The sequence below is a fragment of the Colias eurytheme genome, chromosome 3 (assembly GCF_061535395.1).
Source record: "Colias eurytheme isolate Ceu_HAF_F1 chromosome 3, ilColEury1 Martin Lab GWU primary, whole genome shotgun sequence".
Lineage (NCBI taxonomy): Eukaryota > Metazoa > Arthropoda > Insecta > Lepidoptera > Pieridae > Colias > Colias eurytheme.
This window is the reverse complement of record NC_142982.1, coordinates 7,521,771-7,549,694: the sequence shown is the minus strand read 5'-3', so window position 1 is coordinate 7,549,694 and position 27,924 is coordinate 7,521,771. Positions and strand designations below refer to the sequence as shown.

General features: G+C 31.3%; 1 long non-coding RNA gene and 1 other non-coding gene across 3 annotated transcripts; both read left to right on the top strand.

Moving 5' to 3' along the window:
- Positions 1–1,334: 1,334 nt before the first annotated feature.
- Positions 1,335–26,333, top strand: LOC149909729 (uncharacterized). Of its 2 annotated transcripts, none has more exons than XR_016458443.1 (3): positions 1,335–1,380; positions 25,487–25,542; positions 25,953–26,333. It is a non-coding gene; the product is annotated as an uncharacterized LOC149909729 (long non-coding RNA). The 2 variants fall into 2 exon arrangements; XR_016458439.1 differs by having other exon boundaries at positions 25,487–25,671.
- On the top strand, positions 24,839–24,920 carry TRNAS-GCU (transfer RNA serine (anticodon GCU)). The gene has a single exon. It is a non-coding gene; the product is annotated as a tRNA-Ser (tRNA).
- Positions 26,334–27,924: the final 1,591 nt, after the last annotated feature.

Below are 27,924 nucleotides of genomic sequence, written 5' to 3'. Positions count from 1 at the left end.
TATGTAGGTATTTACTAAACGACTGTACTACACTTGAAATATTCAAGATAAGACATGATGTTTAAATCTTTATGACATTTTGAATCGGTGTTAGATAAGTGATCGTGGTGTGACACGAGTTACGTGTGATTACGAGTCGCTAGTTGCACCACTATAAATTATCTTACTGCGATTCGTAAATATCTCTTGACTCTACATTCACTATAACACACAATACCGAATTAATTAGTAAACACAGTATAAAATAATTTGGAAAATCCAAAAGTGCACGCCTCATAATTTTTTTTTAATAAATATTTATTAATTATTATTTTTGTTTATTTAATAACAATTAAACCACATCGAATCAGACCCTGAAAAATGAAAGGGTTCTATTCCTGAGCATACTCAAGCGTAAGAGAAAAAAAAAGACTCGATTAGTAAAGTATTTCGGTCGCTATCGTGTTAACAAGAAAAAGGATCCGCACATACAGACACACGGACGTCCAAGACAGAACTTTTTTAAACTGTTTTTTAACTAGTTTAAATAACAAAAATGACATCAAAAATATCATGAACGTTAAAAATAGTGTTTTTTCCTTAATATGTGTGTGTATGTATTATCTTACAAGTGCAATGTATGATACATAAAGACATTTTAAGTTTGAAAAATCAGATGTTTTGCGCGAAGTGACAGTAGTACCCACCTCAACGCTTCGCTTATGAGGCGTGCAATAATTCAGAGTTGAAGTGGTAATATTTATAGTTACAATATAGACAAAAATAGCTGTTCATATTAAAAAAATATTTTCACATAATATAATTATAAGCAAAACCATGGCAAAACTAAAAAAATGGTTAAAAAAAGCGATGGAATGTTGAAAATTACTTGTTTTATTACACCCTTCATTTAAGCTCATAAGGTACATAGAATATATGTAACGGCTTTTTATTATGTATGGTTAAAGGTTTTTATCTTAGATGTCATTTTTAAATAAAAAATATGACTAGTACAAATAAAAATAGTATCTATGAATAGTAAAAAATGAATACTGCAGTCATATTATGCTAGTACCTAGGTATATGATCATGTTTTATAAAAAGATGTAGATAAAAATACAATTTTTCAAGTGTATATAAGACAAGTAAATTAAAGACATGTAAAAGTAAATTTAATGTTTTGTTAAAATTATGTTTTTCTGTATAATTTTTTCGTAACCCGGATCCTCGAGTAACGGCACTATGTAAACACAGCACGCGTAAGTTATCATTGAGATTTAAGGTCACTCTTTTATGGATGGCTGATTGTCTACACACATTTATTGACTAAAGATTTATTTATTTACTCAAAAGTCAAAACTGTTTCGGAAGAAAACATGTGTTGTGACTTGTGCCATTGAGGTAGGATTTATTTAAATAAGACATAAGAGGTTGTCATTTTACTATTAATTATTATTTTTTGTACAAAAATTACAATTGATGAATCTCTAATTTGTCCAAAATGTATTTTTTTTTTTTTTTTTTTTTATTTATTATCAGAAACAAAATAGGTTTACAGATATATTAGTGTACAGTTGTGAATTAAAAAACCACTGAGGTTTATAGTAATGTTCGTATACAATAATTTAAACAAAACAATTTCGGTTTAACTGTAGAATACATAAATTGAGTCTAAAGATTGCACAAAAATAACAGTTTTTTTTTATAGATACTTATAACTATAACATCAACTACAGTTTGTCTAGATAATATTGCTTAAGTTTACGTTTTATGTTTATTTTGGTTATACAATTTCTTAAATTAATATCCAACCCATTCAAGATATCTGGTAACAAGAACGCGGTACGTCGTTGGCCATACATGTTTTTTGAGAATGGTTTAATTAATTTATTAAGAGTAGTGTTCCGTGTATGGTAAGAGTGTGAATTTAATGTTTGATATTTTGTGTTGAAGAAGTTTTCTTTGAGCAACTGAAATTCAAATTTATAATTAATTGGCAGGACACTGCAATGTTTGAAAAGTTTAGGTATGTCATTTTTAAATTTTATTTTTATTTGCGGCGACACAATTTTTTTGAGAATTCGAACTTGTAGGTTCAGAATCCTTTGCATATATGTTTTATAAGTCCTACCATAGCTACTTAAGCCGTATGATATTATAGAATCAGCAAAAGCATTGTACAGCAACAGTCTTGTTTTATATGGTAATCTGTTTTTAATAAAATACAAGACTGCCAGAAAAGATCGAAGTTTATTGCACACCTTTTCAATGTGCATCCTCCAGTTGAATCTGTTATCGATTATTACACCTAAGTAAGTGTAGGAGTCGACAGCCTCAACAGTTTCACATTCGCAAGTTGTCGCACGTGGTTTACAATGCATACACTTATGCGTATGATTTTTTATACCTTGATATAGATTGCCGTTTATGTGGGGAGATTTGATATGCATTAATTTCGTTTTTCGTGAATTTATTACTAATCCAGCATCATGACACCATCTGCACAGGTTATCAAAGTCATCTTGAAGCAAATTCATCGCTGTGTCAACATTTTTATGGGATACTAAAAGGCATGTGTCGTCAGCAAATTGAAATATCTTGGAGTGTTCTATTGCTTCTCCCATTTTATTCACGTATGCCAGAAAATGCAAGGGGCCCAGCACAGAACCCTGCGCTGTTCCCATGTCCACCTTTGTAGCATCACTATACGTACTACCAATTCTGACAAAGTTGTTGCGATTTTGCAGATAACTTTTGCACCAAGCCAGTAAAGTACCGGCCAATCCACTATCCTCCAATCTATATATTAGTTTCTCATGATCAAGGGTTTCAAAGGCGCGGGAAAAATCAATAAATAGCACCAGAATGTGTTTTTTTTTCGTTCAGATTTAAGTTTACGGTATCAGTAAAGTCTGATAGAAGGGCATTGGTGCTTTTTCCAGATTGAAAGCCGTATTGATTAGTAGAGATTATATTATTATCATTATAAAATTTATGTATTTGATCACTAATAACTTTTTCGACTATTTTATCAATTGACGAGAGTAATGTAATTGGCCTATAGTTCACAGGGTCATCGTGCGTCCCTTTTTTAAATATTGGTCGGATACATCCTACTTTTAGCTTATCTGGATATTTACCTGTCTGGACCGAGATGTTTATAAGGTTAACTATAGCAACAGTAAGATTTTCTGATATATATTTAACGTCCACATTTCTTATTCCATCTATGCCGGGACTTTTTTTATTGTGTAGATTTTTAATAACACTGGAGACCCTATTGTGTGTTGTTTTTTGAAATCTCATACATACATTTGGCGGGACATTTCTAGACTCTTTAAATAGGCGTTCAGTGCAGTTTGGAATAATATTTTTTATAGAGTTATAAAATTCAACGGAAAATTTATTTGCAATTTGTTTCACTGATATATTTTGGGCTTCAAACGCTTTAAGTATTGATTCATCAATACTTTTTGACTCCCTACCACATATGTTATTTATAATTTGCCATAACTTGCTCGGATTGCCGTAGTTAGTTTTTATTTTATTTTCATAGTATTTATTTCGGTAATATTCAAGTAGTTTATTAGTTTTATTTCGAACTTTAATATACTGCAGTCTGAGGATATGATTGTTTGGATCAGCTCTCCATTTATGAAATAGGTAGTCGCGTTTTTTGCACAGTTTACTTAAGTTTTCGTTCATCCATCCATAGTAGGGAAATGCATTACAATTGTTGTGTTTTTTATTATCGTGTTCAGTTGACGCATTTTTGAAGTGTGTATGTATGTAATTATATATTTCATCTGGGTTCTTCATATGGTTAGTACATTCAAAATCTATATTTTTTAATTTTTCAAATTGTGTTCGGGTAGCTCTATTTGGTTTTGTATTATAGCGATGAGCTAACGTGTCTGGATATACGGATGCCATAATTACAATTTTGTGATCAGCTAACACCGTGTCAACTGCTGCAGTGTATGACTTGTCGTCAGTACGAGTGAAAATGTGGTCAATGCAAGATTTTGTGATTTTATTATCCCTAGGTTCTATGCGTGTGTAGTTTGATATGCCACACATTAAACCAAATTCGGAAAGCATGTCAAGATAATTATCACGTGTATCGTTTTTAGAGTCTTTCAGGTCAATATTAATGTCTCCTAAAACTATTACATCTTTGCACGTACTTTTGTTTACTGCTGATAATAGTTTGCGTAGTTCGTGTATAAATTGTGTTTTATTTGATGATGGTGGTCTGTATATTGCAACGACTTCAGTAGATTTATTACCTAAACTTAATGTTCCACATAAGTTTTCAAATGTATTACTAAGTACAGTTTTTTCCGTAAACTTTAAATAATTTCGAACATAAACCAAAATACCACCGCCTCTCTTATTATCACGCAATTTAGAGTACATTACATAGCCAGGTATATTAAATAGGTTGGAGACCTCGGTTGATATTGAGCATTCTGATACAACGATCATATCGAATACAAACATGGAGGAGCTTGTTATTTGCAAGAGTTTACAGAAATTTTTATACATGGAGCGTATGTTAACATGCATACACAAAAATTGATACTTCGTGTATGGCAACTTGTTCAAAAAACATTCTATAAGTATCTATACAATTCAATATTTCTGTTGGGTTGTTATTACTAATATTACATGAAGCCATAATAAATATAAGTCAAACAGAATACATCTAAAAACTAAATTTAAATGACATTTTTAGTATTAATATCTATTTTAGTAGCAAATCAATATCACCTACAGAACGAATTATATGAGGCTTATCTCCATCGGCTTTCTTTGCAAATATTCTGCCCCTCTTAAGCCACACGTATTTGTAGGTTCCGCGTAATTTGTGTTTAGCATTATACAGTACCGTTTTCATATTTGGTGTGAGGGCCTCACGTATGTAAATACGTTCTGCAGCAGTAGAAGTAGTGCACGTTGGGAGCTTCAGGTCCTTAACAAATATTTCTTTAGATTTAGCTGCCGCAACCCACTGATCACGCATCTCGGGACTTTTTAGTTCTATAAAAATCTGTCCTGGTTTCTCATTGCGTCCAGGCATTCGACGAAGAGATTCTATATCTATGACCTTGATGTCTAGTTTATTTGCGATGGAAGTAGCGATAGATTTGAGATTTTCTTCCGGTAGTTTGGGAATACCCGCAATCTCTAATGCATTACAAAGGCTTTTTTGCTCAGTATTTTGAATGTGCTGTTCTAGGGCGGCCACACGGATTTCTAGATTTTTGTTTTGGTTACATAGTTCCATGTTACGGTTTTCCAGTTTCTTTATCTTAGTTTCTTGAGCCTCCAATTTAACTCCCATTTCAGAGACTTCATCAGTGGCAAAAGTGAGAGCCCTTTGAAAATCCTCGAGTTGCTCCCTGATAGATTTTTTAATTTCCTGGCTTATATCATGCAGTAGCTTTTTAATGTCCACACTCACTAATTTAGGGTTTTCGTCTCCATTGTCTTCATCCTCACTTTCTTCCTCGGGAGTGAAGAAGGAGGAGCGATTAGAAATGTTCTTAAGGCAATTTTCACAGCTCCATTCTAGGCTATTTGAAGCCCGTAGAGTGCTCAGTTGCTTATTATTTAATTTCGCACATTCCGGAGTTGCATGAACAATTTTAGAGATTTGATTTATGATATAGGTAAAGATACATAATTAAGTGACGTAGAGACATTAATCAAGAGACATTTTTAATAAAAACCTACGTACTAAACTACAGTATCATAAAGTAATTTAAAACGATAACTACTGGTATTACTGTTAAATAAATGCGTTTATTAAAAGTGAACATCCCTAAGCGCAAACATTGCCCCCTGTGTGTTGACATAAAGATTTGATACGCTAGGGTTGATCAAAAGAATCGACCATTTTCATTTTAATATAAATAGATACAACTAGGTATTGTTACTGTGAGTTGTTCTTGTACACGGAAGGAGATATTGTAACTTTTATTGTAATAAGATTTTTAAAATATCAACTAATTATTCAGAAAACTTTTAAGTACCTAACTGGCATTAAAATGAGAATATTTGACACATTATAATTGTTACATTTGAGATGTGTATTATTTTATGTGTATTATTAGGTACTTACAAAGATTACCCAAATTACCCACTAATAAAAAAATTGCTTTTAATGAGCACTACAATCTTTTGCAAATATGCTAAATCTCAAAGAAATCTACGAAAGGAGATTTTACTTTAATGTGATATGGAACGCAAAAAACGACGTTTTTTATTACGACAAAAGCTTTAGTCGTAGCCCTGATCAAAGGGTGCATACAAGATCCCCTGCCGTGGAATCCCTTGCAAAATTCGTTTGTTTTTTCCACCTACCCTCCGCAATCGGTAGCGTCCTCTAATCCCAGCAGATCGAATTAATAAAGTTTGTCGTTAATCATTATCGTAAGCTTCGAATACGGAATTAGACATTGATTACAGCAAGGGTGAATGGATATGGCGACTTTATTAGCTGACGAGATTTACTGTTAAATAAAAATCTGATTACTTTTTTCCACTTTATTGCATTTTAGTAAAATTCATTTTATATGTTGGATATTCCTATTGTGTACGTTAACAATTGCTATACTAGGTAATTAATGCTGCTTATTTCATTAAAATAACGTTGCTGAAATTTTAACCTTTACAATGAAGCTGAAATTCATACCTATCTATAGTTTATAGAAAAACCTATTATCTATGAATCTTTATGAATATCTAGAAGAAATACACAATCCTTCCCTCCAATAAATCAATTTATTGTTTACTTGTGGTAAACTTATTATCCTTTTGTGAAGAGACCATCCCCAGAGGACTATCCAAACCGTTGCCCCTTAGAGGGGCTTAATTGTGTTTACAGTTTAACTGTAAACATTAAATTACACATTTTGGTTGGATAAATTCGATACAAATTGTTTTATTACATTCTAAATTGAGTTAAAAATACTTGAACTGTTTTTTTACTGAATATTACATTATATTTATTGTGGAATAAAGTATCTGAGTTAAAAATATGAATAATAGGGATTCCTTATTTTATTTATGGTTTTTTGAATATTTCCAATTTAATTAATATGTAAATTATTATATGAATTACATAAAACAACAGGTATAATGAATGTCATAATGAATTTTTAAAATCTACTACACCGACCGTATTGAAAAGCAAAAAAACTATCTAAGTATATATGTATTTGAACGAAATGACTCAGATTTTCCAAATAAGTTATCTTTCAAACGATCAATTATAATAAAAGGTATGTTTTGAAAAATTCCAATGAAAAGATAAAATATCCCATACAGAAGTGATTCAGTTAAGTGGATAATAATAGGTGGGATGGTCAACCCGGGCGGGGCAACCACGCCTTGTAACATGCTAGCTTTTTATTTTCACGAGAGATCCTTCGCAATTAATTATATCAATATCTAAAGTCAATATTGAAGTTATTGGATTGGGAGGAAAAAAGGTTGCCTTTGTTCATGAAAAAAGCCACTAAACTGACATTATACAAAGAAATGCTCTTAAAATGGTTATAGGTTTTTATTGAGTAAAAATTTAACAAAAACCCTAATTAACTTTATTAATTACTAAACTCATGTATTTAGGGATTTCAAACCTGTAGACAGTAGGTATCTCTGTTAATTATAAGTACAGTATCTATTTTTTATAATGTGCACATCATTAACTAGATTTGCAATCCGTTTCAGTGTAATAGTTATGTACGTCCCATATTATATAAAATTATTACATAAAATACTCGAAGTATGTACATTAAAATGAAATGTCAGTTTTAATTTTAAATTCTTTAGTTCCTTGTCGATAAATTGGTATTGAACAATCAGCATAGCTATCGGTCAATCGTGGCCACAATCGGCCGATCGACACGACCCGTAACAATACGTATTGACGATACTATAAACATAAAAAATAATCACCATTATGTTGTGAGAGCGTATCGAACTTACCAATTATAGACCAAATTAAAATTACTCGTACCTAATAGCTGCATAGGCGTGGATTATTAATTTGTGCGGCATTGTCCTGCAAAGATGTATCGTCGATGAAAGTTCAAACGATAGTTTCAATCTTATCGCCACATCGGACATTTTAAACTTTAAATTGAAACTCATGAAAGATGTTACAAATTAATTAAAAGTATAAATAAAGCTAGAAAAAGGAGTAAATATTATCCACTCTATAAATCAATTTATTCTTATCAATACATCACATTGTTGTCGGACCCTTAGGGCATAAAATTTAAAGACTCTAAAATACTTCATTATCCGTGACAAACGACTATCAATCATCCAAAAGCTCGCAAAACAATAATCACATTATCATTCTCCCATAATAACTAATGCATCTTCGAAACGCATAAAGAACCCGCTTTGTGAGCTTTTTTTATGAAAATAAAGAATTTTTGAGAAATATCGACGAGTTGCGTCTCGCTCGAAATCGAACAATGTAAACTTATATGCGAACGTATTATTTATTGAAAGCAAGAAAAAAGTGAATACGAATCCGCTTGACATATTGTTAAAGGTCCTTATAAAATTATTTGCTATCACGCCATCCGGGACTTGTTACGAAGAAGCAATCTTCGGAACGAAACAAGACTGCCTCGATGGTAACGTTTATAAAATGTCTTGTCGAAACAATAAAAGGATAAAATATAAGCATGTAACCGAAACGGTCCGCCCGTTTAATTGATGGAGAGGACTTTGTCTAAGGGCACGTAAGTAATTGTTGTCTTCTCGTTTTAATAATCATACAGACGCCATTCCCCGTACGCTATTAATAATGCTTAGGAAGAATTTTTCGAATTCCCAAATGTCATCCAACTTATTAACCGACTTCATTTTTTGTTTAGGTTTATTTGTTTTGAGCGAGCGTTTTGGTTTTGGCGCGGTCATTTCGACCTTTTGTTTTTTGTCTCGCGTCTTGCCATCTTCGGAGATGAAATATTGTTTACAGATAATTAGTTATCTTCTAATAAAGTCTTTTTCTATGAAATCGCTTAATTACAAACGTCTTGATGATTTGACAAATTGCATTCATGCTGGATTTTTATAATTCAGATTTGTTGGTATAATAAGGTTACTTTTTAATAAATAATAGCCTCTTTTATACATATTATAGGCAGAATTAATCAGAATTGAAAAGCTGCCATTTAGAGTTCACTTTACTGACCTATGAACTAAGCAATGAGTTTTCAAATTAAGTAAGTACCTACCTAGGTACTCATGAAAAAATATCCGTAGACCGTACCACGCAACCTACCTCAAAATAGTCTGCAAAAAAGAAACTAAATGAATAAATTTAGATTCCAATGCGCGTGATCGATAGACCCGTAGATCAGATCTATAGATCATATCGACTTTGAAAATGGAATGCGTGAGTAAGACAAAATATAATTAATGATCGCTCTTCAAAATTCGAATCGCTCTGGTGCAGACAAGTTGGCGTCGTCGTGGATAAACAAAAGGCAAAATTCAAAAATATGTTTTTACATTAAAAAACGATTCAACATATACAATTAATCATTCGTTTGTATTGAAGCATCTGTTGTGGCTCCGCTTTTAGATCGAATAAGCTATTGTTGTAGTGGACCTCTGTGCTTTTGTTAAATCAAAGATCACCACCTGTTAAATGAAGTAACGGTTTTATTAGCCGGGGATGGACTGGAAAAATAATGACAATGGCTATATTATTATATTGTTATGGAGTTTTTTTAAGTAGGCGTTTCTAAAATATTGTTGCGGTAAACTACATATTTATAAGATTAGCCCTCATGTAGTTAATTCAATTAATTTTAATTCAATGCGGAAAATAAAATTATACAGTAACAACCTACTTTTCTATTAGATAACTTCCATTTATTTTTTATTTTTGATAATTTTTATAATTCTATAGGAAGATATTAGGCACCTATACCTATTAAAATAAATAAAGGTTTTCTTTTAAATAAACTCAAACTCAAACTCAAACATTTATTTATTCAATTAGACTTCTTCTAGAAGCACTTTTGAAACGTCATTAGGTACATATTTTTAACATTTACCACCGATTCGGAAAGCAGTATCTACGGAGAAGAATCGGCAAGAAACTCCATAGTTGCTCTTTTTAATCATATCAGTTTTACAATTTTACAAATTACATATGTAACATCATAATAATTATATTAACATAATATGCCAAAGAACTGTCCTGTGGTTTTTACGCGACAACCCTCCATGGGTTTTTATCGTCCATATATTCCTTGATACTGTAATAGGCTCTCTGAACTAGTACATTTTTTATATAAGTTTTAAATTTAGAACAACTAAACTCTTTAATATTATGAGGAATTCTGTTGTAAAAGCGTATACCTTGACCCATAAATGAATTTTTAACTTTAGCTAGCCGGAAAAATGGCATTTCAATTTTATTTCTGTTTCTTGTGTCATAACAATGTCTATCTCCGACTTTTGTGTGTAAGTAAGCGTTATTGTGTACATATAAAATATTATTAAATATATACTGCGACGGTACAGTAAGGATACCAGTATTCTTAAAGAGATCTCTTAGTGAGTCTCGAGCACGCAAATTATATATAGAGCGTATGGCTCTTTTCTGTAATATAAATATAGTTTCTATATCTGCAGCCCTGCCCCATAGCAGAATTCCATAGGACATTATGCTATGAAAGTAGCTAAAGTAAACCAATCTAGCCGTTTCTTCATCGGTGAGATGCCTTATTCTTCTAACTGCATATGCAGCTGAGCTGAGCTTAGCAGCGGTGGTGGTAACATGGGCCCCCCATTGAAGCTTCTCATCTAATGTCAAACCAAGAAAAACAGTCGATTCCACAGGGTATAATACCTCCCCGTTTAAAATAATATTCCTTTTCACCTTTTTTACATTTGGGAGGATAAATTCTACACAATTTGTTTTTTTTGTATTTAATAGTAAATTATTAGTATTAAACCAATTGGATATGCGTAAAAGAGCAGAGTTTACTTCGTCAACATTTGTGTCATGTCTATCCACATTAAAAATTAATGAGGTGTCATCTGCAAACAGTACTATTTCACACATATCCTCCAAATAATAAGGTAGGTCATTAATATACACTAAGAACAAAAACGGTCCTAAGATAGATCCCTGCGGAACACCTATGTTAATCGGCGCACCGCGAGATTTCTCTCCATTAACGACAACGGTTTGTACCCTGTTCTGAAGATATGAAGCTATGAGATCCTGAGCTAAACCTTTGATACCATAAAAATTTAGTTTCCGTAATAGAGTGGAATGTTCTACACAGTCAAAAGCCTTAGAAAGGTCACAGAATATCCCCAAAGCATTCTTTGAATTTTCCCATGCTTTGTATATATGTGACAAAAGAGCTACTCCGGCATCAGTGGTAGAGTTACTTCTACTTAATCTACTTAATTGGTTTAAAATTAGGTTCTCGAAGACTTTGCTCAAAGTTGGTAATATGGAAATTGGCCTATAGTTATTACTGTCTTCTTGGTCACCACTTTTAAATAAAGGAATAACTTTGCTAAATTTTAGTAAATCAGGGAATATACCACAGTCACAACACTGATTAAATATAAACGCCAGTTGATTGGCAATGTTTTCTATGATATTATTTACTAAATTTACAGACATACCCCAGAGATCACATGTTTTTTTTAAATTTAATGTTTTAAAAGTTTTAACAATTTCATCAGCAGTCACGTGTCGCAATTCAAATAATTTGTTACACTCAGCAACATGATCCCTCAATAAAGACTCTGCAAGCGCTGAAGACGAATTTAAATTCTTAGTTATACTAGCAGGGATATTACTAAAGAAATCTTCAAAAGCAAGCGCAACATCAGCACTTTTGTCAATGACCCTACCAGAATTGACAAGTTTTATGGTACTATCATTCGATTGGCTTTTGCCCAATTCACCATTAATAATTGTCCAAACCGTTTTAACTTTATTGTCAGAGTTGCGTATTTTATCTCTGACATACAAACTCTTGGCAGTGAGACAAACTTTTTTAAATGTTTTTGAATAATTTCTAACATAACTAAGAAATGACAAGTCTTTGTTATATTGTTTCATACCATATAACTCGTAAAGAACGTTCCTGCATCTGTGTATACTAGGAGTTGCCCATTGGCTGAATGGTAAATCCTTAGTAATAGTTAAAGATTTAATTTTAAATATTTTTTCATATTCACTATGAATGAACTTAAAAAGATTTGTAAACATTTCACAAGGATTTTTATGAAAGGATTGATCATTCAGGTCAGGCAGTTTATTATCAATATTATTTCTGAATGTATGAATGCCTTTCCTAGTTATAGGCCTAACATTAATTCTTTTAATTGTAGGTATGCAATCCCATTCAAAAACTACTTTCTGGCCACAGTGATCCGAAGTTAGCGTGTTGAGAATATATTTTTCTAAACATTTGCAATCACAGTATATATTATCAATACAAGTTGCAGAAGTAGGTGTTATTCGTGTGGGTTCATCAAAAAGTTTATACAGATTAAATGAATGAAACAAATTAACTATTCGTGTTGCCGTTTGTGTGTGTGAAAGTAAATCAATATTAAAATCACCACATACTATTACCTTCTTTTTACTCCTGCCTAAACGCTTTAATATTTCTTCCATGACTGTCTCAAACAAATTATAGTCACTGGAAGGAGGTCTGTATACGCAAACAATAATGTAACGCTCAAGCTCAACACAGGACAGTTCAATGGTGCGTTCTACAGAAAGGCTAACAATGTCAGTTCGTTCCTTGCATTTTAAACTATTGTGTACAAAAATAAGAGAACCTCCATGAATAGCATTTGTCCTAAAGTATATACTTTTTAATTTATAATTATCAATATTTATTAACAACTGACATTGTTTAAGCCAATGTTCTGTTACACAAAATATTTTAATTCTATTATGATTTAAAAATAATTCTATTTCTAATAATTTGCTAGCCAAGCCTTGAATATTTTGATGTACAATGGAAAAAGGCTGCTTAGCTGTTGTCTTACATACTAGTTTAAATCTAGCTTAGGGCTAGTTTGTCTATTAACACTTAACCTAGGTTGATGTATATAATTACTACTACATAAAATTATAGTAGATCGATGGTCTGCTACTGAACATGTATCAGACTGGTTAATAATTTTATATGCTATTAACATAGCAAGTTCTCTCTTATATCTAGATGGCAGATACACTGTATTCCTTGTCAAACAAAAAGATTTTGTACAAGAATTTATGTCAAAATATTATATAAATGCATCACTATGATGATTTGTTAAGTTATATAATTTTAAGTTAATATTATAGATAAATCTATTTTGATTTTGTGTCAAACCAGGCAAATATGGTAATGTACACAACATAAATTTGCATTTTGTTTCACTACTAATTTTCAACATTTTTTGAAATCCTATATCAATGTCATGTTTTTTTAAATTAAAACTATCTCCGTATAATATAACAACAATACTATTTTCATTAAAACTAAAGGATATTAAGACATTAAAGGAATACAAAACTGATATATCTAGGTATAGGTAATAAATAATATCGTGGTTTTTTGTATTTACATAGGTAACAACATTTTTTGCCTGCATCTTTCAAAGATTTGATCGAAAGGTGTAGGTAGGTATAAAATGATGTCCTGTCAGACGGCCATGTAATTCGTCAAAGATCCGGGCTTAGGTCGTGGGAGAGTGTAGTTTCAAATAAGTTTCCTGTTCAAAAATAATTAAACTTCAGATATTTAAAGCTTACTACTAATAAGTTAAAATATGGCCCTAGCACAATCGAAAGTGTTTTATCGTGATAAAACCAAAACTAAAAGTAATTACACAATTAACAAAATGCTTTGACAAAGCCCTTTTGGTTTTTTTTTCTCGTGATACGACGTTTGGTTTGATCACGATAAAAGTGATTTATCGTGATAAAACCAAAACTGAAAAAAATTACACAAAACGCTTTGACAATGCCCTCGCAAATGTTTTAATTTAATTGTTTATGAAAAAAAAAATCATAATAGGTATTACCTGTGGTACCTATTACCATGCCAAGTAGAAATCGTAAGTGTGAAAATTAGAGATACTTAAGACGATACACAAAAAAAAATCCACTGCTTGGCGGGCGGAGTCTAATAGCTCGTTATCGCGAACGCGGGTGTGCGCGAAGTCATTCTTGCAAACTCGCCGCGCTGCCGCTGCCCGACTCGGGACAAACATGTATGGAGTCGTCATACAGTTATAATATTGTTATACATTTATTTAATTGTTGATTTATTGGTTTTATTTTCTTGCTTATAAACAAATAATCTTCTTTTTAACAACTACTTAGACATTATTAATAATAATTATCATTTCGTAATGTTTACTTTATTACAAAATAATACAGGTTATAAATAATCTTTAAAATAACAAAAAATATTGTTACTCTGAAAAAATGAAATGGTACTCAATAACGCGGACTACTGAATTGATTTAGATAGAATTTGATGCTGACGTAGATATTACATCATGCCCAGAAATGAAAGGTACTTTTTCTGAAAGAAGTTATAAACCCTAATTCTTCTCAGTCAAAGTCAAGAGTGGAATACAGTAATGTCTAACTTTTTATCTAATATTTTGATTTTTTTATCGAGTCGATTTTAATATTTTGTTTTTGATCAAACAGAATCCTCGAAAATATCATCTAGTTTGATCCTATATATTTTTTTAGATTTGGTCTTGAATATTACAAGTAGATATTATCTAAATTCTAATAGATGATTGGTGATTTTGCTTTAGGATACCCTCTCTTAAGAAATAAGTAATCTGTAAGTAGAGTTTAGTTATAACTATGTATTATATATGTAAATAAAAACGGGCGCAATTATTCTGATATTTCTAGATAGACGTTACTATAGTCTTTTCGGAATTCGCATAATTCATAAAACAAAGTACCTACCTATATCTATGTATTGCTATTTGTTACTTACACAGTAAATTAGTCTATGCTTTGATTATATCGGTCTTGACTTGGAAAACTATGTGGGTTCTTTAAATAAGAAGACGGAAAGACATGGAATGTTCTATATTATCTTGAAGAATACTCATTATTTTTCTCCACAAAATGAACAGTCTTACTACAAGACGCGACAACAAAAGTAACCTTTGGTATGAGGTATAGGTATAATATTATGTGTAAAATTAATGGTGATCATCAAAAAATTAAACTTTAATGAATTAGGTAATCATCCACTCCAGTAAAACACAGCATATTATAAGTTCGCTTATTATTCGTGTAAGAGTTAGGACCCTTTTTATTGTCACTCATGATTATGTTCACCAAAATACCTTCTTATACTCACCTACGTTTTTAAATTTTAACTGCCATGATAATGTCATAAAATGTTTTTATTATTCTCAATAAAATTTTTCATTAATAATATGCATAAAATTTCAAATTTTAATAGCATCCAGAATTTTAAAACTGTTGAATTATGGAAGGTATTCCTAGAACGAGTTTCATCTATCTTTTCCGAACCGCTAAACTATAACGTGGGTTAACTAACATGAAAAAAAAAAGAAACAAACGAATATGCGACCAGTTTTTTCACCTGACAACACCCAACGTCACTTTTTATGAGGGCCGTTTTGAAAATTAAATTATAGGTTATAATTTTAATATGATAGGTGTGTAATATATTTTATCAAGAAATATTTGTTGTAAGATCTTATCTTTTATCTTAAACTTTCTTTATTTGTTCAAAAAAACTTCCATCTTATTAAACGACTTTTTTGATAATAAAATATAATTTAAGTGCCCGTGGTAGCTTGATTTGAAAGAGATAGCATTATATTTAGAGACTGGATCTTGAAGAAGTTTTTGCGATATTATTGTATTTTCATTAGCCGTATGTAATACATCACTTGCTTAATTTAAAACAAAATCGTTTTGTAATAAAGATCAATGATATCGTAAAGATTAAATCTACAAAGAAATCCGCATCGATTAGACAAAGCGGTTCGGTACAATCGTTAGGTCCTTTAACGACATTGTTTTTTGGCTGGCGACAAAAAGTAGCGGCAACAAAGGTGATCCTTGTTTGAGATAAAAAGAGCATAAATAACACTTTGGCTTAGGCCACCTCGGTTTAATACACAGATTTTTAGTATAATCGTATCTATTTGTGTAAAACTTTTTATAAGATGGAAACTGGATGGAATTGGCATATTATTCACCGATTGAACATTTTCATGTTGTTGATCTCTCTAGTTCGTCAGTTTCTTATTACAATTGCTTGTGGTTTAATTCTATTGCACGCCTCATAAGCGAAGCGTTGAGGTGGGTACTACTGTCACTTCGCGCAAAACATCTGATTTTTCAAACTTAAAATGTCTTTATGTATCATACATTGCACTTGTAAGATAATACATACACACACATATTAAGAAAAAACACTATTTTTAACGTTCATGATATTTTTGATGTCATTTTTGTTATTTAAACTAGTTAAAAAACAGTTTAAAAAAGTTCTGTCTTGGACGTCCGTGTGTCTGTATGTGCGGATCCTTTTTCTTGTTAACACGATAGCGACCGAAATACTTTACTAATCGAGTCTTTTTTTTTCTCTTACGCTTGAGTATGCTCAGGAATAGAACCCTTTCATTTTTCAGGGTCTGATTCGATGTGGTTTAATTGTTATTAAATAAACAAAAATAATAATTAATAAATATTTATTAAAAAAAAATTATGAGGCGTGCACTTTTGGATTTTCCAAATTATTTAAAGATTCTGCTCTACGTATTTATATAGAGCAAATACAATTTGGTATTTGGTATCTACCACAAATATCTAATTGTGATGCTGGCAGTAAAAATGTAAGATAATTAGGTAATAATTTTGGCATCAAAAATGTTCCACAACAACAACTTTGAGCCTGAAGAGAACATAACTTTAGATATCTTTTAACTAATAAACATGATGCAAAAATTTGCTGCACCAATTGAAAAATATCGAAGGTAGGTTATAATATACTGGTTTAAATATTATGTACCTAGTTACTTTGCAAATTAAAAGGCGAAAGAAATTGTTATAAATGTCAGCTGAGTAACTTAAAAGGACGATTCGCAGCGGTGTCCTTTGTACGAGCTCATTAAAACTTTTTTATTAGACAGTTTCCCAAAACAATATTTTGGTACTTTCACTTGTTAAGTAACATTATAAATTTATTAATCGTAAAAAAATATTTTTGTATAATTTTTTAGTAAGAATATTGCTAATACCCAAGCATTTATACAGTATACTGAGCGATTTTTAGGATTGTTTAGTGGAAACTTTTTAAAAGTATTGGATAAGAATTAAGATTACAAGAATTTGGACTATCCAATTACTTATCTATAAATATCTCAATTTACAATATTGCTTATAGACTGCAGTGAAAAGTTTAGAAATGTTCCAAAACATTAACCTAGAAAAACTACATAACTATTACATACCTAAATAATAAATTATGGTGCAGGTTTTCTTTTTCCCTAGTTAGCAGGTGTCTGTGATACGTATTTTAATAAAAATAATAACTTATAGTTACCATAATTTATAGACCTATACCTATGTATTTTGTCAAAGCTCATTAACATAGAAAATTTATTGATGTAGGTAGGTTCTTCCTAAATTTAAACAACACAACTCACAAGGAACGCTGAATATTATATTAGATACATATTGCATATATGTATTTAAATTTATTGAAAATGTAGAGCGTGATCTTATTTTATTTACCTTTTAAGAATACCTACTAGAAAGTAAAGCTTTTTTTTACATAAAGTTCTTATCTAAACAACAAATTCAATTGTCAATTAAGAAAATCTTTGGGTGTACCTACGTTAAACGAACTTGAAAGATTTCAGTGGATGTAGGCAACCAAAGTATGGAGTGAAGTCGCAAAGTCGTGAAAGAGGCTTCGTATTTACAGAATTTCGTAGTGAAAAGCTGTCAGGTGCTGGTTGCTAGGCAACGCGCCGCGGGTGGGCGTGGCAATCAATACCATCTTGCCATTCTTGCCCTCACCTTCACCTCGCTTTTCCTTTCGACGATGTCTTCTGGCAACGCCACTGTTGTTTCAACAGGTTAATAGTTAGCACATGCAAACTATTTCTTATTAGAACAGTTATCACAAATTAATCAATTAGAACACATTCATTGTTTACATGGATTATGCCGACATTCAATGGTCTGCATGCCTTGGGGTCATGCTATAAACTTTCTCTTATCGTTAAAAATTAAGAAAATAAAAAGGTGATATTAGATAGTTGTGCAGTACTTACAATCTACATTAAATAAATGTTCGTAACTAGATACTGCTTCAGAGCGGTATTTTCTGTTCTTCCGTGTAGCCTGTAGGTAGTTATAACAGCTCATTATAATTTTGAAACCCTCTAAAAGTTGAATCTAAAGCTTTACACCGTAAGATTGTTAAATTTAATATAACTGTCGAAATAGGATTGCGTACATTTTTGCGTGGGGCACGTCGGAGGCACGTCCTATATCGATACAGTCTACTATTAGTGCACAAAGGTCGGCTGTCGGGTACATGCAGGGAGGGGTGCGAATTATGGCCTGTCACTTGCAGAAATACATTACCTGAAGTCTAATTTAGACGTTTTCGTGCAATACTGATCACGATTAAGATAATATTAATGGCATAACATTTCGTAATCATTATGAAAGCGTAATCGAATTTTCCGGTTTTGAGCAGCGATAAAAACTGTCAAAATTTCCATTGGAAGAAAGTATTCATGATTATTCTTGAGTTCCTGTAGCAGTACCTCCGGCTCCATCATCGTATACGAATATTGTTGTAGTGAAACTTCTTTAGGCGCATTGAGCGTAAAATTGTATCATGGCAATACCATCTCGTCATGGCAATACCCTCGCGTCATGGCAATTCCGTCACGTCACGTCATGGAGTAAGGCGAAAGTTATGGTATCTTTGAATCTTGTCAAAGAAGTTTCACTTCTGACACGTGTGCTCGGCACACACTGATGGGTTAAAATTTAAAGAATGTTGGATAGGTTTTAAGTTGTAATTTAATTACGGTTTGGATAATACACATGCATAAGACAGGATATACAGGGTGTAATCGTTAAGTGTGCACAGGCGATTATTCCTAATCAGTAAAATGACAATAATAACTTTTTAAAAATAAAACGGGAAATAGCCAAAAATTTTACACCAAACACTCCCATACATTTAGTATGAGATATGACAATCCTAAACATGTAATATGAAAAATTTTGGTTCTTTTTTTGAATTTGTGCTTAAATTACTTCGCAAATTTTAATAAAAATTTATTTAGAAACTGTAAACAGAGTTCGACGTGGAATACAATGGTATTCCAAAACGAGGACGTCACTTCGAACATTTGCTTTGAACACAAAATGTATGGAAAATTGGGGTATGGGGGTGTTTAATGTAACTTTTTTGGTTATTTCCCGTTTTATTTTTTAATAAAAGTTATTATTGTCGTTTTACTCATTAGACTTTCGGTATCAGTATAAACTTTTTTGATATCTGCAATAGTTACGGAATAATCACCTGTGCACACTTAACGAATAAGTACACCCTGTATCATAATCAGTGCATTTATAAATAAATGCACAGCTGTTTATATTTTCATGCGTGACAATACAGACGTTTTAATTTTGTACCGCTGTAACGTTTTTATACGGTCATATTTTTTACAACTTACTTCGATATCAAGATTGAGATTAAATACTTTAGTATTGGTTTCTAAGATAAGAGAATGTTGACATTTAACAATGTCTTATATCTATAACCACTGAAAGTATTAACATGGCCAGAAAACCCCCCTACCAACATTTAAGTGTTCGAAGCTCTATATTATTAAGATCTTCGTAGTTAAGTTAAGGTCGATATTCAATAGTTTAATTACCGAAACCAACGTAAATAAATAGTTTGTTTTGTTGATGAGTTATCCAAACCCTCAGCTTAGCTCAACTAATTAAAACAAATTGTCTTTCACTAGGCTCCCAATAGCCCGGCCATTCCTGACCCGAGTCCCATCCCAAAATATATGGACCATAAAACAACAATTACGTTTTATAAACACTACATTTATAACGACTTTATGATTGTATTATTTATTTTATATAATATATTATGTTAGTGGAGACTTTGATTTTTTCTAAACGTGCTTTCAAATATTTAAAATTTCTGGCGGAGTACAGTCCATTAATTTATAGTATTCGGGATAAGTAAGCATGGAGAGAACTTTGTTGAAAAGATAATTAAATATTCCATCAATTAAAAGATGATTAATCATTAAATATTACGTTATTATTTTTTGTAAATTTTTCATTTCCAAATTAAATTTTAATAAAATATTCGAATATTTCCGAAAATGAATTAGGTATGTAAATAAAAAAAATCAATGCATAAAGTCGTTAAGACTACCTGTTCACCAAAAAATCCCTTTTTTATTTTATTCCTCTAGGTTCGTACTTACATATAATATTATGCAGTAGGTATCATATTTTCAATCCATTATCAATAGAATCGTTTACTTGCTGTTTTCCTCGATTTTATCTTTTTCTATTGATAATCATTAATTTTATTTTATAGCAGTAAAACAAAACTCTTAGAAATTAGTCATCTAATTTATAGAAATATTCATGTATCTTCAAAAAATTCACCATCATCACAAGAATAGAGAAATGCTATTATTGTTTTTTAAAACTATTAAGTAATAAAAATAAGGACGAAATAATGCGCTCTCTCCACACTAACCAACCGCAGGCTCGACAGGCGCGTACGCAGGCTTCGCGTCGTGGTCCCAGAGACGCTACGAGCGTGAGCGGGACGCGCACTAAATTTAAATATTTTAATCCTTAATTTAAATTTTTGACATTTTTATTTTATGTTGGTATTCGTGTAGTTTCATTTCTGATGTTATTTGTCATATTCGAGGGACGCTGCACCGTAGCCCTGGCGCCTTAAAGATTCATTTGAATTGAGTTTTAACAGGATTCAAATAAAACTTGTGGATGTTTGTATAAATAGGAATGGTTTGATGATGCCTGGTGAGAGTGAGGTACAATAGTCAATGAGGCAGATTTGAATACGTGATATGTCCAGTAATTTAATCAAAGCCTACGATAAAATTTGTATTAGAAAGGAAGTCTTGATTACGTTAATATTATTATTTATTATGTGCTCACGTCCATCTTAATATTATGTATGTAGGTACTTTAAATGTGATATGTCCGTTACGGTATCTATATAAGTACGGCGATATGATTATTATTCAAGTTAAAATTTATGTTAAATTTAAAAAAAGGGAAAAATATGCACTCGAAGAAACAAAAAACAATATTCATAAATTAAAAAGCAGTTTCCTACCGATTGTAAAAACAAAGGATTAGATTGCTTATCTCGGGATAAAGGTATTATTGCCACAATAAAACATTTAATAACGTGGATTAATAAATGTTTGTTAAAACTGATTTCTTATCATAGTGGGTACCAGGTACTGGTGTTTAATGTGTGATGTTCGCTCTTTGAAAAGATTGGTGCTGATGATATGTGCGTGATTTTATAATTAATTAGACACAGCTATGAATTTACTTTATTATCTAAACTCATTGTGTTTGTGAATTGTGATATAGTAATTTTATTTTCCCTATATCTTATACTAGCAAATATTTACATATTATATTGTCTGCTCTCTCTATGAGTACGTATATGACTATAGGTCTTATACCTATTACCTAATGTGGGGCCATAAACAAAGAAGAAGACGAAGACTATAGAGTATAAGGTCGTTGTCTGTTGTCAAGACGTTGTTACAGTAATTATTATTTATTACTTTACAGTATTTTACAGTATTAGTTCCAGTAATTATTAGGACAGATTAATCTAAGTTAATAATTATTAAAAGTTATTCAGTTGCAACACAAACATTCACTATGTTTGTTTGCAACTGCAGCACTTCTTTCAGTTTAATCCTATGGGATTATCTTATATCTATTAATCTTGCATATTTTTTTTCAAAATTTAAGATCGTTTGTAGTTTGTAAGACCTCATCGTTTGTAACACATTATATTTAATAATTATAGTCCTTTTCACGTAGGATGATTCCTGTGACACTTCATCGTGTTCCGAATTACGTATTTTATGTTTAAAACGCCAAAATAATTTTAGTGCATATTTTTTTTATTTTATGGCGGCATTATTACCAAAAATATAAAAATTAAACATCTTAAGCTTATAAATCAAAAACAGTATTGTTTAGTTTAATATTATAATGAAAAATAAAATGAAATAAGACAAAAATATAATACCTACGCAATTCGTGTACATGAAATGGATCGTTGAAAAATCATAGAGTTGGAAAATCATATAATCGGCGCTCATCTTGTGATCGTTTGTCAATCGAGTCAATCGTATGTACGAGTGCGTCAGCCTTGTATACAAGTTGCATTTTTATACTGATACTTTACGTGGTATTCTGCTATTGTTGCTAATTTTTATTTCTGACTTTTTGTTGCTGTTGTTTGCTAAGTTTCCTTGGTTGATTGTTGGCGAAATGCCGAAAAAACTTATTTTGGTACTTTATTCAAATCGATTTCATTTCCATATAAAATATTATCGATTATCGGAAAGAATTGATATGATTTCAGTAAAGACATCTCTACACGTGTCAAAAATCGATGTGTCACAGAAATCATCTTAGGTGGAAAGGACTATAGTGACAAAAATTATATAAAAAAATGTCAAAACATTAGGTGTTATAAGCACTTGAACAAAAGAAAGGTGTACCTAATAGCTTGCTATAAATATAAAATTATGGCACTATGCCAGTTTTAAACTGTAATTTATGACGCATAAAACACCTTTAGTTCATTATAAAGTAATTAACTCAAAATTCTAATCCGATTCAAACAGAGCTAATATAGGAATTTTTACTAGGAAGTATATTATATTTCATATCAAATTACATGTGATTGATTGTTTTCTTATACATGTAGTTCAGGATCCATCGCCCATTTTTGCACTTGATTACTATCAAGCTTATTTTCCGTGAGTAGCTTTATTTTGATGAGACGCCCAATAATTTCATGTACAAAACTCTCGATGGTGGAAGCTAACAGAGGTAACAAGGATAAAATATTTTGATTTGATAGTTCTCAAATATTTATTACTAACTGAATGTTTTTTTTTTGTTCAATCTCAAGATAATTATCTTAATTATTCGAAAAAACATTTGTCCTACAAAATCTATGGTTTGATCAAAGAGTCCCCCTTTCCAATGTGTATCGATAACGAGGCCATCATAAATGATTACTAACCAGCAGATTTTTTTGTTTTCACTTATTTAATACTTATATAATTCAACAGACATATTGTCCTACAAACTGCGTAATAAATATTTGAGAACTATCAAATCAAAAAATTTTATCCTTGTTACTTACCTCTGTAAGCTACCTACCACAATCGAGAGTTTCGTACATGAAATTAATGGGCGTCACATCAAAATAAAGCTACTCACGGAAAATTAGCTTGATAGTAATCACTTGCAAAAATGGGCGATAGATCCTGGACTAATGATGACAACCAGAATTGAAAGATGCAGTTTTACTTATTGAAGTATTACATTATTAAATTCAAGTAGGTGGATTTAAAAAGACATTGGAAACTGTGGACTGTTGACATCATAAAGATTGTTCAGAGAGCCTATTACAGTATTAAGGAATATATGGACGATAAAAACCCATGGAGGGTTAGTAGCGTAAAAACCACAGGACAGTTCTTTGGCATATTACTATAATATTTGATGTTACATAAGTAATTTGTAAAAATGACATGATTAAAAAGAGCAACTATGGAGTTTCTTGGCGGTTCTTCTCCGTAGATACTGCTTTCCGAATCGGTGGTAAATGTTAAAAATATGTACCTAATGACGTTTCAAAAGTGCTTCTAGAAGAAGTTTAATTGAATAAATAAATGTTTGAGTTTGAGTTTAACAGGATACTTCCCTACTTATAGTGGATCCAACGCGACGCCTGAAATAAAAATGATGTATAAACTGAAGGGGATCTAGCTATATCCAAACATGAAAGAAAACGAGTAAAATATTTTAAATTGCTAATTGTAATGTTTGTAATTTAATGAGAAATAAAAAGAATAATTATAAATATAATAATAAAATATGATAGGTAGAAAATAGGAACTACGCCCAGAATTGATAATTATTTTCTTGATAACTTCACATTGATAAAAACTTCAGTGGTGTTTTTGGTGTATTATCACCCCTTAAGTAGGTATCTACTTTTTATTTGGAAATTGGAGGTAAAATCAGGCGCGTGTTAAAATATTATATATTATTATGATTAAAATGTCTACTAGATATAATAATGTGGACTTGTAGTGTAGGTACTTCTGATAATTGATACTATAATAGTACTTATAACCTATTTTTAATATTTATTTACATAAAATATAAATCATATCACCATATTACGAAGCGTTTTAAAATATTAATAGTTTATGTAACCTGATTTAGAGGTCTGTTTACAACAGCTGTGTGATAAATATTATTATATGAATATTTAAAGATTTTTTAACTAAACTCTTGTCGATTTGCTACAGTACTTTAAGTTTATGTACAATTTGTTATTAAATTCCAAATAATTTTTGAATTTTTTTGAATTTTATAGTGGATGCTTTCCACAACAGTCTATATTTGTTTAAAAATGAAGATGGCAACATGATGACGAATTTCACATCTCTTGCGCAAGACGAGGTGGCCGAGTGGTTAAGGCGTTGGACTGCTAATCCAATGTGCTCTGCACGCGTGGGTTCGAATCCCATCCTCGTCGATATGTTTTGTCAATTATTCACTTAAATTTATTTATTTTTATTAATGCGCAAAATATATTATGATTCTATATTTCGTTCATTTTTCCTACGCGCTTTAAAGATCGCGCTTTGTATTAATTATGTTAACTAGGTTCTATTAATTTTTAAACTAGAAATAATATAAAGAAATGTAATTTGGTTTAGTTTACCATTTTTTTTAATACTTATGTGGACTTAAGTAAAGAGTAAAACACATTCGAAACCGTGGTCATAGTCGTATTAGAATTTAACATAATATATAAGTATTCCAATTTCCAGATACATGCTAGCCAGAAAATGTAAGAAAATAATTTTAATTTAAGAAATAGCTCTCCTATACTATTAGTATCCCTAACCATCAAAAACAGTATAAACCAACATAAATATAGCATCACAGTTCACACAAACCGTAATTTAATAAAAGAAAATGATCTTTTTAATAAGTGCAAATAATTACATGCGGCCGGGGTTACACGCGTCGCGGCCACGTGCGCGAATCATTCGCGCATTGTTATGAACATTATTTATGAATATTGTTTTGTCGTAGATCGCCGACACGCGCCTAAAACCCTTGATCGATGTCTACATGCACTTAGCCACTTGGTAAGCCTGCTCTTAATGCTCCTGTGGCAATGGCCTGGGTTTTAGAAAACTATACAATTAAGTGGCTAATGATTTTCAAATGTTGCTGAAGCCATACATACTGTACATGAGCAATATATTTTTTTATAGGTATTGGTATAATATAGAAATAAAAAAAATGTAGAGTAACATTAGATTTATTAATGTTAAAGATCTAGATGACATTTAATTTCAGCGTGTCATATGGGGAGCGTTTTTATTTAACTTAACCTTGCACCTTAAATATACCTACAAAACAAAAAAAGATCCTAAAAGGCTCTACCTTCAAGTATTTATCAGTTAAAGTGATATCTTTCAATCAAATCAAGTGTTTGAGTTTAATAAGTTAATAATAATTATTATATAAAACAATTCATGTAAATTCATTTCAGCAGGCCAACGCCATTCGATTGATTCATGAATTACAACTGTTCAAGGATTTTTCGGACACAGAAAAGTTTTTGTATAACTTTAATCCTTCAAGAATCGTTTCCCAATTCATTCTCAGCATCAAAATCGTCAATAAATTATGAAATACAGCAGCAATGTAAGCAAACGCCCGCCGATTGGTATCGGAAGTAGGGCGGGATGGCACCGGCGAAGAGGGGCGATTTCCGGCCTCCAGCCTATTGCCTCTGCCTCGTAACTCATCATCAGCACTCCCCGGGAGGGACTCACCCTCGCTCCAACAAAGAAAAATAGATATTTGCGTGAATTATGCCTCGAGCGGCAAGGGGAAGTTGGTAGAAACAATAAATGAGTTTAAAAAATTGTTTTCGGGTTCCATTTTCAGTTAAGATATTTATTATGGTGGTTTTAAGTTTTTAATGAAAACTTCCTTTAATTTTACTTATATATTAACTATTACAGTCTTGTGTACATTATGTGTTAACTATTGCTTTAATTTTAAAAATGTACAGCTGCATGCTAAGTATGAAGCATGGACGAATAATGGTATGAAGTAAGTAATTACGTGGCAAAATTTAATAGATAGGCCTTTATTTGTGTACCTATATTATGCATAATACTTATTTCTGACTAAGGGCGGGAAAGTACCTATAGCAATCGATATTTTTTCTACACATAAAGTGAAACATTAAGCATCAGCGTTTAGTGTATTTCCATGTTAGTTTATTTGTTGCACGTGCGATGGCATATCTCCTAATTCTTTACACTTGTCTCGATAGTGAAACAATGTGTTGTCGCTCTGCAGGCCGCCGCTATCTCTTCCGTGCCTTTTCATTTATATTCTAAACACGATTGAGACGTTTTAAAGTAACTGGATTTCGATAAAGTTTTGGGGTAAAGTCCTTTGTTTGTTATGCACATGTTGACGGAATAACACAAACAATTTTCATGCGGTTAATACTTATGGCGGCTGTTGAACTTTGCTGAACACTGATATGGTTATCCTTACTATTAAAATATATTAATTATTAAATACTATTAAAGCGAAAGTGTGTTTGTTTATCTTTCTTTCATGTCGCATCGGATCATATTTATGCATCTCGTAAAATAAAAGCGCAAATATTTTCCTATCTGTGGTCTAGGTTCTAAGAAAACTTTGGGAAAATTATAGGATATGAGAATTCCATAATGGGATACGTTTCACTAATATTACCTAGTCCTTATATAACTGATAGAATCTTACTAAACCTTTATAAAACCAATTTGTCAAATAAAAATTCAATCTTCTTTTATCCTTCAAGTTTTTAATGTAGAGTTTGATAAAGAACCTAGAACTTATCTTTTTATTGGCTGCTTTTTATCCAGGCAACATCTTGGGCTGTAGCCAAAACAGAATCTAGTAAGTATGTAGCATATATTCTGCTATGCTAAAAAAATCTAAATGCTTTATATACAAATACATCACCATATTATCGCAGCATCGCACATAACGTCTGTAATCAATTAGATAAGATAACTGTTTTATTGGAAACAGTCAGTTTATTGGAAAATGTAAGTAGGTAATCTGTTTCTTTTTTTTAGGTATTAATAAATAGTCAAATAAATCATGCAACGCAATACAATTTATAAAATACCTGAATGACATTTTTGTGGATAGTTACTTACCAATTACCTTAACATTATTGTCGAATTTTTTAGTTGGTTTACGTTAATAGAACAGTTCTGTATTCATGGTCAACGAAAATATCATCACATTTTCGGCTTTCTAATTTAATATGTAGAATAAAATTCCACAGAGATACAACATTTATTTGTAAGTAGGTAACCAATTAAATAGCATCATGTATCAACAGTTTTTGCTGCAATGCGTCCTATTTATCCTTAAGAGTTTTAATAATTTACAGGGTTCTAATAAATAAAGATTTCAGTCTTATATGTTTAGGTCCGGTCGAAAAA